This window comes from Nicotiana tomentosiformis, chromosome 4 (genome assembly GCF_000390325.3).
Source record: "Nicotiana tomentosiformis chromosome 4, ASM39032v3, whole genome shotgun sequence".
NCBI classification, from domain to species: Eukaryota; Viridiplantae; Streptophyta; class Magnoliopsida; order Solanales; family Solanaceae; genus Nicotiana; species Nicotiana tomentosiformis.
The window spans coordinates 126,180,658-126,195,780 of record NC_090815.1 but is presented as its reverse complement, the minus strand read 5'-3'; the positions used below and the strand labels follow the sequence as shown (position 1 = coordinate 126,195,780).

The window sequence follows — 15,123 nt, the reverse complement described above, 5'->3', positions numbered from 1 at the left end:
GATATAGATAATCTTTTACCGGAGGTAATGTTTATCCATAACGGGGTATCGAAAAGATAAGCTCATTATACGAGATATAGACAATCTTCTATCGAGATAATGTTTATCCATAACGGGATACCAAAAGGATAAGCTCATTATACCATATATGGATAATCTTCTACTGGGAGTAATGTTTAAGTATCGAAAGGATAGGCTCATTATACCAGATATATATAACTTCTACCGATGGTAATGTTTATCCATAACGGGGTACCGAAAGGATAAGCTCATTATACTAGATATGGATAATCTTCTACCGGGGGTAATATTTATCCATAACGGGATACCGAAAGGATAAGCTCATTATACCAGATATGGATAATCTTCTACCGGGTGTGATGTTTATCCATGACGAGATACTGAAAGGATAAGCTTTTTCAGGAGACTTATTTCCAATAGAGTACTAAATAGATAAACATATTTACGGCGAAATCTCATATAGATAAGCTTCTTTAGAAAACTTATTTACAACAGAGTACTAAATGAACATCCATAATATAATATATTTATAACATTTACAATAACTTTTTCCCTTATACATGTCATATACTTGAGAGTCCCAAAGACAGCCATGACACCCCCACTACTCTCTAGCGCAGTTATTTGTTTTAGATGTTCTCCCATATAGAAATAGCATCCTGTAGGAAGATTAAAGATAAAATGTTAGTACCACCACCAGAATATAACGGGAGAAAATATATATTTATTTATACACGAGATACTAAACTCATCAAAACAATTCCATTAGGAGCTCCATGGTCCTCATGATACCCATGAAAACTAATTAAACTCATATCAATAAATCATACAGCCAATGATATCAAAGAAAGTACATGTAACTACATCGGACTAAATTAGTTTTAAATTGTTAATCCCACAGAAAAAAAAAAATCTAAGTTCAGACAATTACGATTGGTATACTCCACGTGAAATTAGGGGTCCAGGTGGATTCGAACCACCGACCTCTCAAATGCAATGGCATTGAGCGCTCAACCGTAGACCGAGCTCTTGGACCCAAGCAAACAGCAAGTCATGACATTAAATAAATTAAAACACAGTTTAAATAGGAAAGATGCCTTTGTTGCTTTTTTGAAGGACCGAGAAAACAATCATGTCAGCAACAGAATACACATGAAATAGGACAAGTCTTTACCTCTATTTTCCTTGTAGGGAATTAGGAACAATGCTTTATCACCAATTTGTTAGTGGTCCGTAAAAAAAGCAATGCATTACCATTGATGTAACCACAAATTCTAAGACCATCCAGTAATCTACGGCAGCAAGTATTGACAGACTAAACAAAACTTAATACCGCTTTACCATGACAGGTTACACAGGATCAATAATAACAATCTAAAATATTCACAAACTTCAACAACCTTTTATTGATGTTGAATCTACACTACCAAGACGACCACAAAACATAAACAACCCAAAGAATTACTCCCACTTCAAGTAAAATTCCAGCCGGTCATTTCCTTTCCGCTAATAAATAAAGAGCCAAATTGAAACAAATTATCACGGGAGAATTAGCCGGCCATTTCCTTTCTGCTAATAAATAAAGAGACAATCTGAAACAAATTTTCACGGGAGAATTAACTATCTGTCCAACAGAAATTTCTCCATCTGGACACAGCCGAACCGGCAGATTCACAACAGCAGAAAAATCAATCGCATTTTATGGCCAGTATAAAAACTGCATTCGTACAAACACGAGAAATACTCCAACTTGGGTATATCCAATATTCATGCCCTGCAAGCCACGGAAGAAAAATCATCTTCAATATACTTACAAATATAGACCAGCAGAAAAAATCAAAATTCAAGTGTTGAAAAAAAAAATTAAAAAGAGATCCCACAAGGGGGGAAAGATATATAAATATTGTGCAAGAGAACTGGCTGTTGATTGGATACAACCATATATAACAAAAGTGCAGCATAACGAACAAAGCCTTCATAGACAAAACAAGTGGATTACCTCAAGGATGCCAACCAGCCTACGTCTGGGACGAGATATTAGTTCCTCGCAACGAAATTTATGAGGGAAAAATACTCCCCAACAAAATTCCATACCAGCACTAAAAGTGCTAGCTTCAAAAGACATTTCCGTGTGCTTCGTCGATTCAAAAATTAGTTAAGGAACATATCTAGAAATTCCTTGGGAATTACTGACTGACAACACTTAGCCAGGATACATGTAAATCCAACTGCTGGCAGAACTTGCTGATTAAACGAAACCACAACTTCAAAACAAAGTAAAAACCACAGTAACAAACTCGAGTCTCACAAAATCCTCAAAGTGAAATATCCCAGTGCAAATTTCAAAACAAAGATATCTCATGCAGAAAGCACAGCAAAAAAAAGCTACCAAATCTTCAACAGCAGCAGCATCTCAAACATTTATTGACGAGCTCGGTGCAAACAGATCTTCTCAGTCACCACGTCCAAACATCAAGAACAACACTTATCAAGCACTTGTTGAAAACTGCAATCAGTGCGAACGGGCCTCCAGCTAAATAAAAACCACAGCTATCTGAAACACGTACGGCATAACCAGAGTACAATGATATGTCTTTAAGGTCAAAATTCCAAACCTGCCTACAAAGGGTACCCTCCCAAATGACTACAATAAAGGTACCATAACAAAAATGTCTACTAGATTGAAACATTTACATCACTGAATAGAAGAACATAACTGTATATACTCCCAATACAATCTTACCAAAAATGCGGTACTGCTAAAAAAACAATTAACTCATCAACAATGAATAACAAAAAGTCAAAAACTATTTGCAAAAATAAGGCTCGTATAAACATAAAAAGAGATGAGGAATTAAGCCACATGGCCACAATTGGAAAATAAATATGCACAGTTAGCGAGCTCTTTTTCAATGTCATCATAGTTTTATTCCCCACACTTTTTTGTTAGAACACAGCTTGTTCATTTCACCATGTTTATCCATCATATATAGTTAAATAACTAATTACTACACCTTTACAACTTGAGAAGATCTGCTAACGGCCAACTATTAGGAAGGTTAAATGGTGAGATTGGTTCCGTACTAGAATTTACCATGCAGTTGGGATGAAATTATTGCAAAACACCAATTGTGATAAATCATTAATTTTTCACATCCAACCACAATTAATAGTTAATCCCATTACCATATTTATTAAAACAAACGTTTCCCTTGGACCATTAAAAGTCTAATTAACGTTTCCAGTTTTTTCTTTAAAAGGTGAACTTATGAGCAATTTAGCTTTATTTAAACATAATACCAGCTTAGAAAATTTATATAAATATAAATTAGTGTCTGAGTGAATATTAAGGCAAATAGTTTAGAACTGATAGGCGTTACGAGAAATGTTAAAGTAACTTCAGCGAAGAGAACTGATATTGTACCTCGAGTGGGAGTGAAATTACATAAATATAAATTAGTGTGAGTGAAAACTCAGGCAAATAGTTTAGAATTGATAGCCGTTATGAGAAATGTGAAAGTTAACTTTAACTAAGAGAATTGATATTGTACCTCTAGTGGCGTGCTGCAGTAGAAACGTTGCTTGCATCCATCGCCGTGTTAAGTAAATCAACATGAGTTACTTGTCCTTGAATAGGTCACCTCAGTAATCACAAGGCCCATTCAATTACAAGTAACCACCGGATCAACGCAAAGTTGTTGAACGCAGGAGCAAGGAAATTGCAGGAAAAAAAAAGGACGCAGACACACGAAGAGAGGAGAGCCGGGCAAAACACCGTGCCATCTCCTCTCCACAACCAAAAATAAATACTTTTATTAGGTACTTTCGACCTGCCATGCGAGCGCACCCAACATGGCAAAGGCCTTGTGACATGAACAATAAATACCTCACTCTTTCCTCTCGCAACTCACAACGTCGCTCAATCTTTCATCCTCTCGTACATATGCATGCATAAATTAAAAAAACATAATGCACATTAGCCATTCAAGTAATTATAGACATCAAATTAACTAGTATAACCTTAGATACACCGTCACGCTAGCTGATTTCAACCCTCGATCAATGATTACCGGTCAAAACCGTTTGATTCAAAACGACGGCAGCACAGATTCAATAGTCCTTTGCATCTCTATTCAGATCTGCAACATGTAAAAGGATTAGCTTGTTTTCGACAAACCTAACTTGCTTAACACATCTTCTCGAGATAAACAAAACTCAATAAGTATATTTAGCTCACCGATAAAGTTCTAGCAAACAACGGTTGAATCCTCGGTAAAATAACAACTCGGTTGCTCTAACTACTGCTCCAACCTCAACAAAATCTCAGAATACCAAACAGATCTGATGCTCAGCTCCCTCCAACCATTGTGAAGAGCATCACATCTACCAGCTCCTCGTGAACCGACGGCCACAGTCGACGGAAATCGAACAGTCACACCGCTCGGTTGGTCTATCGCCGAGCTGTTATAGAAACACAGTAAATCCATATTCAAAAGGTAGATCGAAAACCGATCTATACAGATCTGAACATGAAATTTGAAGAAAAGAATATACGTGGAAGAGATCTGGAGAAACAGTGATTGGGCATAGAAGGAAAATGTATGTATGAATGATGGGAAGAGGTCGTAATTTATTTGAGAATTTAGAAGGATCCAACGGCTTAGATTAATTTAGGATAAGAGGTTGACGAAGAATAGGGTACGCAAATACTTGGACGGCTGTAAACGGAATAAGTTTATTAGAGGGAAAAGGTTGTTTTATGTAGACCACGACATCTTAACTTTTGTAATGTTTCTCGTGTCTAATAAAATAGTGTTATTTGCAGATCATGTCCCTTTAAAATTTTAAATTTAAAAAAATAATATTTTTAAATCTTTTATATATAAAAAACCTATTTTTTATGTATAAATGACAGATTTTTTATATATAAAAATAAATTTTTCATGTATAAAAAAAATATAGGATCATAAAATTAAAAATAAGTTTGTAAAGAGCCAAAAAACCAATTGACCCTAACACGAGTCATGTCTGTTAAGCTTATTTGATAATGCTTGTATATTTCTATTCATATTCAGCTATTTTCGGGCTGTAAATATTGAGTTTTAACCTATGAGGTGAGTGCCCTGGTGGCAGTAAATGTGACTCGTTAATCCGAGTAAGTAATTATGAGTAAAGAATGAAAAATAATTAAAGTTGAAAAGATGATGATTTATGGATTAAGCAAGATGAATCAATCTATGAAGCTAAAAAAGATAATTCTTCAATATGTGGGTGTATAATATCTGAGTTACAATATATGTCAAAAACTTATCCTTTTACAGAAATATAGCCATCCCTTTTATAGTGGGGGATCCTACTTTAGACATAATTAAAAATACATAGTGGGGAACCTATGATAAATCATCATTTTCCCATGTTCTAATAGATCCCTGGGGAAAGCTTCGAAGCCACTGTTTTGCATCATCTTTGAGTGTGAAGGGGAATGCCCTTAGGTAAACTGCATCTTGTGATACGCCATTGTATTAAAAGGTGTTCATAATCTCCTTGAAATCCATTAGATGGTTATTTGGATCTTCGTTCATCTTTCCTCTGAAGACACAACAATTTTGAAGGAGACCGGAGTAGATCTTGTGCTGCTTAGTATGGTCGATGTTGATGTGATATTGAGTATGTATTGGTTGTCTCCATGTCATGCTGTTTTAGATTGTCACGCTAAGACCGTGACGTTAGTGATGCCGGAGTTGCCGAGAGTTGAGTGGAGCGGTTCTATAGACTATGTTCCTAGTAGAGCGATTTGGCACGGATACGATATACGTGGTGGCATGAGGTGTTTGTCGTGCAGTTGCCGTATTTGTTGAGGCACGAGGTCTTTGCCATGCGGTTGTGGTATTTGTTGAGGCATGAGGTCTTTGTCGTGCCAGTGTGACTTATACTGTGGCACGAGGACTTTGCCATGCGAGTGTGACTTATACTGTGGCACGAGCTCTTTGCCGTGCGAAGGTGATTGATAATTTGGACACGAGGTGTCATTCACTTCACTCGGGGACGGTAGGCATTGTCTAAATTAAAAGGCTAAAGCCTTTCCGGGTTAATTCAACTCGAGGGCATGAAACTTATTTGGCATTACCCGAATTAAAAGGCTAAGTCCATTGTCTTTATTTATCGTTGTTACTTACTGAGTTGGCGTACTCACGTTACTCCCTGCACCTTGTGTGCAGATTCAGGAGTAGCTGGACACGGTAGCAGTTATTGAGTGTTCTGGTTGCAGATATTTCTTGGAGATAGCAAAGTAGCTATTTGGCAATCATAGCCCCTACTCGTCTCCCTCTTATCTTCCTCTAGTTGTATTTAGCTATTTTCTAGGCTGAGTTAGCCTTGATATTGTTAGACATATTATTCCTCCATATCGTATGACACTAGGAGAGTTGAAAGAATTGAAAGAGTAGCTTCAAGAACTTCTTGATAAGGGGTTTATTAGACACAGTGTGTTTCCTTGGGGTGCACCGATTCTGTTAGAAAAAGAATGATGGTACTATGCGGATGTGCATTGACTACAGGCAGTTAAATAAAGTTACAATATATATATATATATATATATATATCCCTTAGGCCTATAGTCGAGTGAGTGTTTTCTCGAACTCGAACTAATGTAGCCCCTAGGTTTAATGGTCGAGCGAGCGTTTGCTCGAGCTCGAAGTGAGAATAGCGCTTTTGCAACAGCTAAGTCTCGCTTTTGATCCGTTAACCATCCGAAACTCACCTGAGACCCTCGAGACCTCAACCCAATACACCAACAAGTCCTAAGAATTTTCACATTTTTATAATTAGATGAATATATTTGACTTAAAAATAGTTACGCTTTTTGTTATTATAAATGCCATGTATTTTCTTTGAACATATTAGATCTTAAATCAAATAAAATTAAAAGAAAATGTGTACTTTGTTCCATTTATACATGAAATATATTATAAATAGATTTTAATATTATATTTTTCTCAAAAATGAAGCACAATACAACTTTTGAGATTAACTGTTTATTGTAAGCTAGGAAATAATATTTACAACACCTTTATGCTATTATACTTTTAAGAAAATGTAACTCCTATTCATTTTGTGTGAGGTACAACTAGCTACATCATCAGAATTAAAAGTGAGCTGTTAGAAGCTCAGAAAGCAATGCCTAAGTAATAACTCAATCGAGAAATACAAAGATTAAAATTAAAATTAATGCAACAGTATGAAGGTTACATTACTAGACATTTAAAATTTGTCATTTAATTCCACCTCTTCGTACTTCCAACTGAATATTTTTACTTTTGAGCCTCAAGTATGTTCCCGTGATCACGAAAATTTGATGAAGTAGCAACCCTCTCACACGTAGTTGATTTTTAGGTGTTACCACCCATAATAGTTTTTTTTGAAAAACACAATCCAAAGTATGACCGGTTGGAAGAACCTAGATATGTCAATTTAAAAAAAGCCAATGCATCAATTAGACGCGAATCACTTATGTATTGGTCTTTGAGAAAGTGTAAGACGCTATTGCTCGCAACTAAATCACGGGCAGCAGCCGTAGATCGAGCTCTGGAAGTCCTCTCCTCGCGGCTCCTCGTCCCGTAGATCGAGCTCTCGAAGTCCTCTCCTCTCAACTCCCTACGTTGATATTCAAGGAAGTAAGTCCTCTCCTCACGGCTCCCCGTCCCGTAGATCGAGCTCTCGAAGTCCTCTCCTCTCAACTCCCTACGTTGATATTCAAGGAAGTTGCTCTCACACAAGGGACATAGAAGAAAGACCTGCCCCAAATCTCCATGGTCGTTCTTTTTAGATCTCTTTACGGAAATAGCAATCTGTAGGAAGATTGAAGGATTGAAATGTTAGTTCCACCATTGCAATTACTACTAGCAGCAGGAGAAATACTTCAAATATGAGATAATACAATAACTACATCAAGAGAAATAAACACAATAATTTACACTTTCATTAAAAGGTACATGATCCAGTGATGGAACCAGTTTAAAAGTACATGCAGTTACATGAAGTAGAACCTAAATTTAATGGTGTTAGCTCCCAAAAAAAAAAATTCAAAGGTCAAGACAATTGCTACAGTTCAAAATAGGGATCCAGGTGGATTCGAACCACCGACCTCTCGAATGCTATGGCATCGAGCGCTCAACCATAATAAACCGAGCTCTTAGATCCATCCACAACAGCAAATCATTAATTAAAAATAGTACTCCTATTAAATATGAAAAGTAACATTCTTTTTGTTAAATAAAATTAATAGAAGTAGAATCCCTTACCTTGATTTTGTAGTGGTGAGATTTAAAAACAGTGTTTTATCACTAATTAGTAGGTTGGTGAGAATTAGATGCAATGCATCAACATTGGTATAAACACTAATTTTGGAACCACCGAATGACCCATGGTAATTCCAGAAAGCTACCCTTCAACTAGTCAGAATTTAGTACCCCAACAATAACAGGTTGTTGTATACTGAATCAAAGATAACAATCTAAAATATTCTAGAGTAAAATAACTTCTTAATAAGATTGAATATGTACTGCCAAGACGACCACCAAACCCAAAGCTACTCTTCTCTTAAGAAATACTTCCATTGCAACAGTGTATCCTGCATGCAGGTTCTTTTCTACTAAAATAAATACAAAGCGAATCTGAAACCAAATTATCGAAGGGGATTACTAACGGTTCTCCCAAACAGTATCTCTAAAATGAAGAGACAATCTTCTCACTGAGCACTGTCAAACCGGCAGATTCACAACAGCGGACAGCCAGTGTATAGGCTGTTAATTGTCTACATTCTTACAAACATGAGAAACGCTCCAGTATGCAGGCAGAGGAAAAAAATCATGCCCTGCAAGTAGATAAACAATTTCAATATGCTTACAGATATCAAAAACCAGAAAAAATTAAAATTAGTATACAAAAAACTACAGCTAATAAAAATATCCAACATGAAAGAGATAATTTAGAAACGTGCAAGAGCACTGGATGTCTGAATAACACATAATAATAAAACTGCAGGAAAAAAATTACAATGTTTGGATTACCTCAGAATGCCAGAAAAAGCACAAGCACAACACAGTTGGAGACTAGATATCAGTTGCTTGCTACAAGGTTTTCCTGAGAAAATAGTTGCAAAAAGAAATGCCACACCAACTCATCAAACGAGCTAGCTTCATTTTTCCATTCAGAAATTAGTAAAGGCATGGAGGAAAACATGCTTCTTGAAATTCCTTGGGAATACAGACTGACATCATCCGTCAACACCTCACCCTGGATGAAACTGCTTGTAAAACCAGACACTGTTGATACTTGCTGATTACACAAAAGCACAGCTTCAATACATAATGAAAACCATGGATTCAAACCAGCAACAAGCTTGAGTCTCACAAAGCCCTCACCAAAGTAACATCCTGGAGAATATTACCTCGTGCAGAAAGAGCACAGCAAACAAAAGCTACCAAATCTTCAACAGCAGCAGCAGCTCCAACATTTCTTGATGAACACAAAGTAAACGAAGCTTCACATCAACTAGAAAGAGCATCTAAGTCAAGTGCAGCACCAAAAATTCCTTTAGCCAGCACCAATGCGCCTCCAGCTTATTAAAAGGCACACCCGTCATCATTTGATACACATCAAATCTAACCGAAACACACTGAATTGTTTTTAAGGTCAAAACTCCAAACCTGCCCACACAAGGTACCCCTCCCAAAAGACTACAATAGGGGTACCATAACAAAAGGACTTCCATTGGAATTAAACTATTACATCATAAATCAGGAGAACACAGCTAAGCTACGACTAGACTCTTATCAAAGAGAGAACGACTTACTGAAAAACAATAAACTCATAAACACTAAATAACTCAATAATATTTATTCAGTAAACAAAGAGTGCGTATATATAAAAAGAGAATCACGAATTAAGCTGAATGTGCAGAATTAATGAAAATGGAAGATTCAAGTTTCGTGAGCTTTTGTACAGCCAACACAATGATTTTCCGCAACTTTTTCGTAAGAAGACAGGTTGTTAAATTATGCTATTTTTATCCACAATATAGTTAAATAAACCAATTACTACTCCAATATCACTACCAATGATAGTCTTGCAAATATCTGGGTAACTTTAAGTTTAAGCTATGAAACCGAACCTTGTTAGAGAAGGTTACAGTTTAGATACAACTCTGCAATACCAATTCTAATTTTATGCCCCATGCCCAATCGCGACTAATAGTTGGTCACATCTGCAGATTTTATTAGAAGATAAGCTCACCATAACAAATAAAGGTCTAATTACCAATTTTATGGAATATCAGCAATTGGGGTCCTATTTTGCAGCATTTTTTTTAAAACCACTTCATGGGATCATTATGAGTTACCCGGAAAAAAAAATGTGCAAGTTTGCAAGCCAATTAACAGTGCCCAAAATACATTCTAAAGTAACTTCCATAGAGGTATAGTTGCTCTACATAAAAGTCCAACTTGTGAGCATTTCAGATTTTTAAAAATATTTCCAGAATTGCTGTTTAGAAGCTATTAAATAAGTTAATGTACTTAGTTTAGAATTGATGAATGTTATGAAGAATGTGAAACTTTAACTAAGAGAATTGATATTGTACCTCTAGTGGTGTGCTGCAGTAGAAACGTTGCTTGTATCCATCGCCGTGTTGAGCATATCGCAAATCAACATGAGTTGTCATTGAATAGGCCTCGCCTCAAGATACACAACAGTAGTCACAAGGCCTATTCAATGACAAGTAACCACTGATCGACGCAAAGTTGTTGGACGCAGGAGAGAGAAGAGCAGGGAAAAAAGACACAAGACACGCAAAGAGATGAGAGCCGGGCAAACCCCCGTGCCTTCTCATCTCCCAACACCCAAAATAAATACTTTTATTTCGTACTTTTGACCTGCCATGCGAGCGCACCCAACATGGCAAAGGCCTGGTAACATGAACAATAAATATCTCACTTTTCCCTCTCACATCTCACACAAACGTCACTCAATCTTTCATCCTCTCGTACATATGCATGCATAAAATAAAAAACTAATGCACATAGCCATTCAAATAATTATAGACATTAAATTAAACTATTATACCCTTAGATACACCAACACGCTAGCTGATTTCAGTCCTCGATCGATGATTACCGGTCCAAACCGTTTGATTCAAAATAACGACAGCAGCGATTCAATAGTCCTTGCATCTCTATTCAGATCTGCAACATGTAAAAGGATTAGCCTGTTTTCAACAAACATAACTTGCTTAAACACATCTTCTCCAAATAAACAAAGCTCAATAAGCATATTTAGCTCACCGATAAAGCTCTAGCAACCAACGGTTGAATCCTCGGTAAAATAACACCTCGGTTGCTCAAATCTACTGCTCCAACCTCCACAAATCTCTGAAAATCAAACAGACCTGATGCTCATCTCCCTCGAACCACTGCGAAAAGCATCAGTCTACCAGCTCCTCGTCAACCGACGGCCACAGTCGACGGAAATCGACAGTTACACTGCTCCGTTGGTCAATCGCCAAGCTGTTATGGAAATACAGCAAATCCATACTCAAAAGGTAGATCGAAGAACGATCCACACAGATCTTAACATGGAATTTGAAGAAGATAAACTACGCAGAAGAGATCCGGAGAACACAGAGATTGGCATAGAAGGAAAAGGTATGTCTGAACGATAGGAGGAGGTTGTAATTTATTGAGAATTTAGAAGGATCGGACGGCTAAGATTAATTTACGATAAGATATTTAACGGTAGATGCGTTATAACCTTAAGAGGCGGCAAAGAGGTTGACAAGGAATTAGGTACGCAAATACACGGACAGCTATTATTGGAATTATTTTACTATTATTATTAGGTGGAAGGTTCTGGATGTAGTATTTGACTAGGACATCTTAACTTTTGTAACGTGTTATAACATGCTTCTCACGTCTAACAGATAATATCATAATTTTCATATTTTTCAAAAACATTACTCCCTGCCTTTCATAGCAATATTTTCTAAATAGGTTTATTTTAAATTCGGAAAATAGCCAAAAATGCACGAAAATGGCTCAATTTTGCTATCCTTCCACCTATTGGGTCATAAATGTCCTTAATGTTAGTTTTTGGGCTCAAACTTACCCTTATATCTAACAGAATGATCAACAATATCTCTAACGTATTGAAAATGGCTCAGAAATACCCTCCGTTAACATTTTGGTCCGTAAATACCCCTAACGTTTGGTTTTGGGCTCAAACTTACCCATATATATAACAGAACTAACCTGGTCAATTTTTTGACTTTAACTTCGTCATGTGTCATTTTCTTAATCCGCCACGTGTATTATTTGTATTAAATAAACTCACCTGTATCTTTTAAAATACCCAACGACCTTGACTCGCTCATATATATTTGAACGGTCAGCTAAAAATAATTACATTCGCTAGTTAAATATATAAAAAATATAAATTAATTATATATAAAAATATGTATATTATACATTAATATTTTAATATATATATTTTACATGATGTTATTTTTAGGAGAAATTATACAGTGTAGTTTTTCCTTCAAATTTTGCAAATCTTAACAAGTTTAACAAATATAAATTTTAATTTGCAAACACAAAAATGATAATGTTCTAATTTATATGATTCTAAAGGAGAAGCAAAGAAACAGATGGAAAGGAAATTATTTAAAACCTTTAATTATATACATATCTAACTGCTTAGCACATTAAGGGACTTCACATGATCTTTTCAATGGGAACTAATAGTGTTTTAATATATAATGACATAGCTAAAATATTAGCAAAAACTGTTGTTCCATTGTCATAATTGCTTAATAAATTCGAGTTATAAATCATAATTAATAGGAAAAACTACACCGTATAATTTCTCCTAAAAATAATATCATGTAAAATATATATTAAAATATTAATGTATAATATACATATTTTTATATATAATCAATGTATTTTTTTATATATATATAACTAGTGAATGTAATTATTTTTAACCGACCGTCCAAATATATAGGAGCGGGTGAGGGTCGTTGGATATTTTAAAAGATACAGGTGGATTTATTTAATACAAATAATATACGTGACGGATTAAAAAAAAATATCACATGGCGAAGTTAAAGTCAAAAAATTGACTAGGTTAGTTATGTTAGATATATTGGTAAGTTTAAGAACGTTAGGGGCATTTGCGGATCAAAAGTTTTTCGGATGGTATTTCTGAGCCATTTTCAATACGTTAAGGGCATTGCTGGCCCTTCTGTTAGATATATGGGTAAGTTTGAGCCCAAAAACTAACGTTAAGGGCATTTATGGCCCAATAGGTGAAAGGATGGCAAAATTGAGCCATTTTCAATACGGTAGGGGTATTTTTGGCCCCTTTTCGTTTTAAATTTGATAAACTTTAATTTTAATTCTTTATTTTATTCACATTGGCATGTACTAATAGTTTAATACTCATAAAATATTATAATATATATTTTCAAAAATAAATTAAACTTATATCGAATTAAATAATATCATACTCCCTCCGTTTCAATTTATGTGAACTCATTTGACTAGACACGGAGTTTAAAAAAAGAGAGAAACTTTTGAATTTATGATGTAAAATAAGGCACATATATTTTGTGTAGTTATAAATCATTATATAAAAATAAATTATTTTTAAATAGAAAAATAGGTCATTCTTTTTTACACGAACTAAAAATAAAATAGATTCATATAAATTGAAATGATAATAATAATAATAATAATAATAATAATAATAATAATAATAATAATAATTAATAATTAATAATTATAATTATAATTATAAATTAAAGCGAAAAAATGGCGGAGCGGAGATGGGTAGCGTTTTCGACGCGTGGCTCATTCTTTTTAACGAGACCCACGCAATGCATGTGGTCATCTATTTGGTGCGAAATTTTTTGCCTTAATACTCAAGGCTAGTGTTCACGTGATCCGCGCCACTTCATTGTGGCTTAACAAGTGTAGGTTCAAATTAATCAAAGCCAATTTAGACGACGACATTTTTTCCTTTAGAAGAGAAAGAGTTTCGACATGTGTGTTTCATGCCATTTTTAAAAAGATTGAGGGTATATTAGTCCTTTCGCGTCAATTCTTACAATATCTGTCTATACAAACTCTACGCGTAAGTTATAAATTGCTCCACGTGTATTTTTAGCAGACAACTTAATTAAGTTTTCCTTTAATTCAGATTCTGAGATTGATTCTCACGTCTTCTTCCTGATTCTCTTCGCGCACAAATCTAGTTGCAGAGTGAATAAATGACTAGCAGTGAATGATATATAAAAATGATGTTAAATGAGAATTGATTTGGTCTTTTAGACATATTGCCTCAACAGTGTGGAAAATGGATAAATTAACATGAATGCACTTATAAGAATTTGGAAGCTCAAATAAATCAGAATGAACTTAGGAGCTCATAAAACATTAGCACAAAAGGAAGGGTGTGTGCTGAATATCTCCTTCAAATACAGATTGTAACAATTTAAATATGTTCTCCTTGTAGCATGTTTGTGGTTCTTCTTTACTTCACACTGCTGGTTTGTTTTTGGAGAGAAGCAGAAAATGCTTTGAAGGTATTAGAACATCGGTTTGATCTTTCCTTGATCTTTTCCCAGTACTTTGGTGCAAAAAAGGCAAACAAAATGTAAATAATATGGATCAGATGCTACATTCCATTAGCTTTATCAATAGCTATAACCAAAGTGTGGTTTTGTTTATTTGCACCACATTGGTTGAAGGATAGCATTGTGTAAATTTAAGTTCTAACCATAATATTTATGGTAAGGACAATAAAGATAAAGTTGTTTAAGAGGAAATGTAGTGATCCGTGCATGTTGAAAAATTATGGTGAAGTTCTGAAATTACTGAGCTCTTTAAATGTTGATACTACTATATGAATGCTAGGTAAGTTTGCGCCATCGGGTTTGAACTTGAATGTTCCTTTGTTTTTTTCTGTTATTGTTGTTGTTATATGCAAGACTGCTAGGAAGTGACTGTATGAAGAAAATTTGATGAGTGTTCTTTTGTTTTCTGTTGT

General features: G+C 35.2%; 3 long non-coding RNA genes across 8 annotated transcripts; 1 reads left to right on the top strand and 2 right to left on the bottom strand.

Moving 5' to 3' along the window:
* Window positions 1-454: 454 nt before the first annotated feature.
* LOC138909108 (uncharacterized) lies at window positions 455-4,756 on the bottom strand. Of its 3 annotated transcripts, none has more exons than XR_011415632.1 (4): window positions 4,259-4,756; window positions 2,021-4,160; window positions 1,006-1,795; window positions 455-680 (listed from the first exon to the last, which is right to left on the bottom strand). It is a non-coding gene; the product is annotated as an uncharacterized lncRNA (long non-coding RNA). The 3 variants fall into 3 exon arrangements; XR_011415633.1 differs by having other exon boundaries at window positions 1,196-1,795; XR_011415634.1 differs by lacking the exon at window positions 455-680 and having other exon boundaries at window positions 1,329-1,795; window positions 2,021-2,575; window positions 3,573-4,160.
* Window positions 3,524-10,835, top strand: LOC108944174 (uncharacterized). Its single transcript, XR_001968159.3, has 2 exons — window positions 3,524-3,657; window positions 10,749-10,835. It is a non-coding gene; the product is annotated as an uncharacterized lncRNA (long non-coding RNA).
* LOC104090682 (uncharacterized) lies at window positions 8,600-11,740 on the bottom strand. 4 transcript variants are annotated; one of them, XR_684979.4, is made up of 4 exons: window positions 11,361-11,740; window positions 9,444-11,261; window positions 9,090-9,357; window positions 8,600-8,893 (listed from the first exon to the last, which is right to left on the bottom strand). It is a non-coding gene; the product is annotated as an uncharacterized lncRNA (long non-coding RNA). The 4 variants fall into 4 exon arrangements; XR_001968158.3 differs by having other exon boundaries at window positions 9,470-11,261; XR_684978.4 differs by having other exon boundaries at window positions 9,090-9,758; window positions 10,661-11,261; window positions 11,361-11,739.
* Window positions 11,741-15,123: the final 3,383 nt, after the last annotated feature.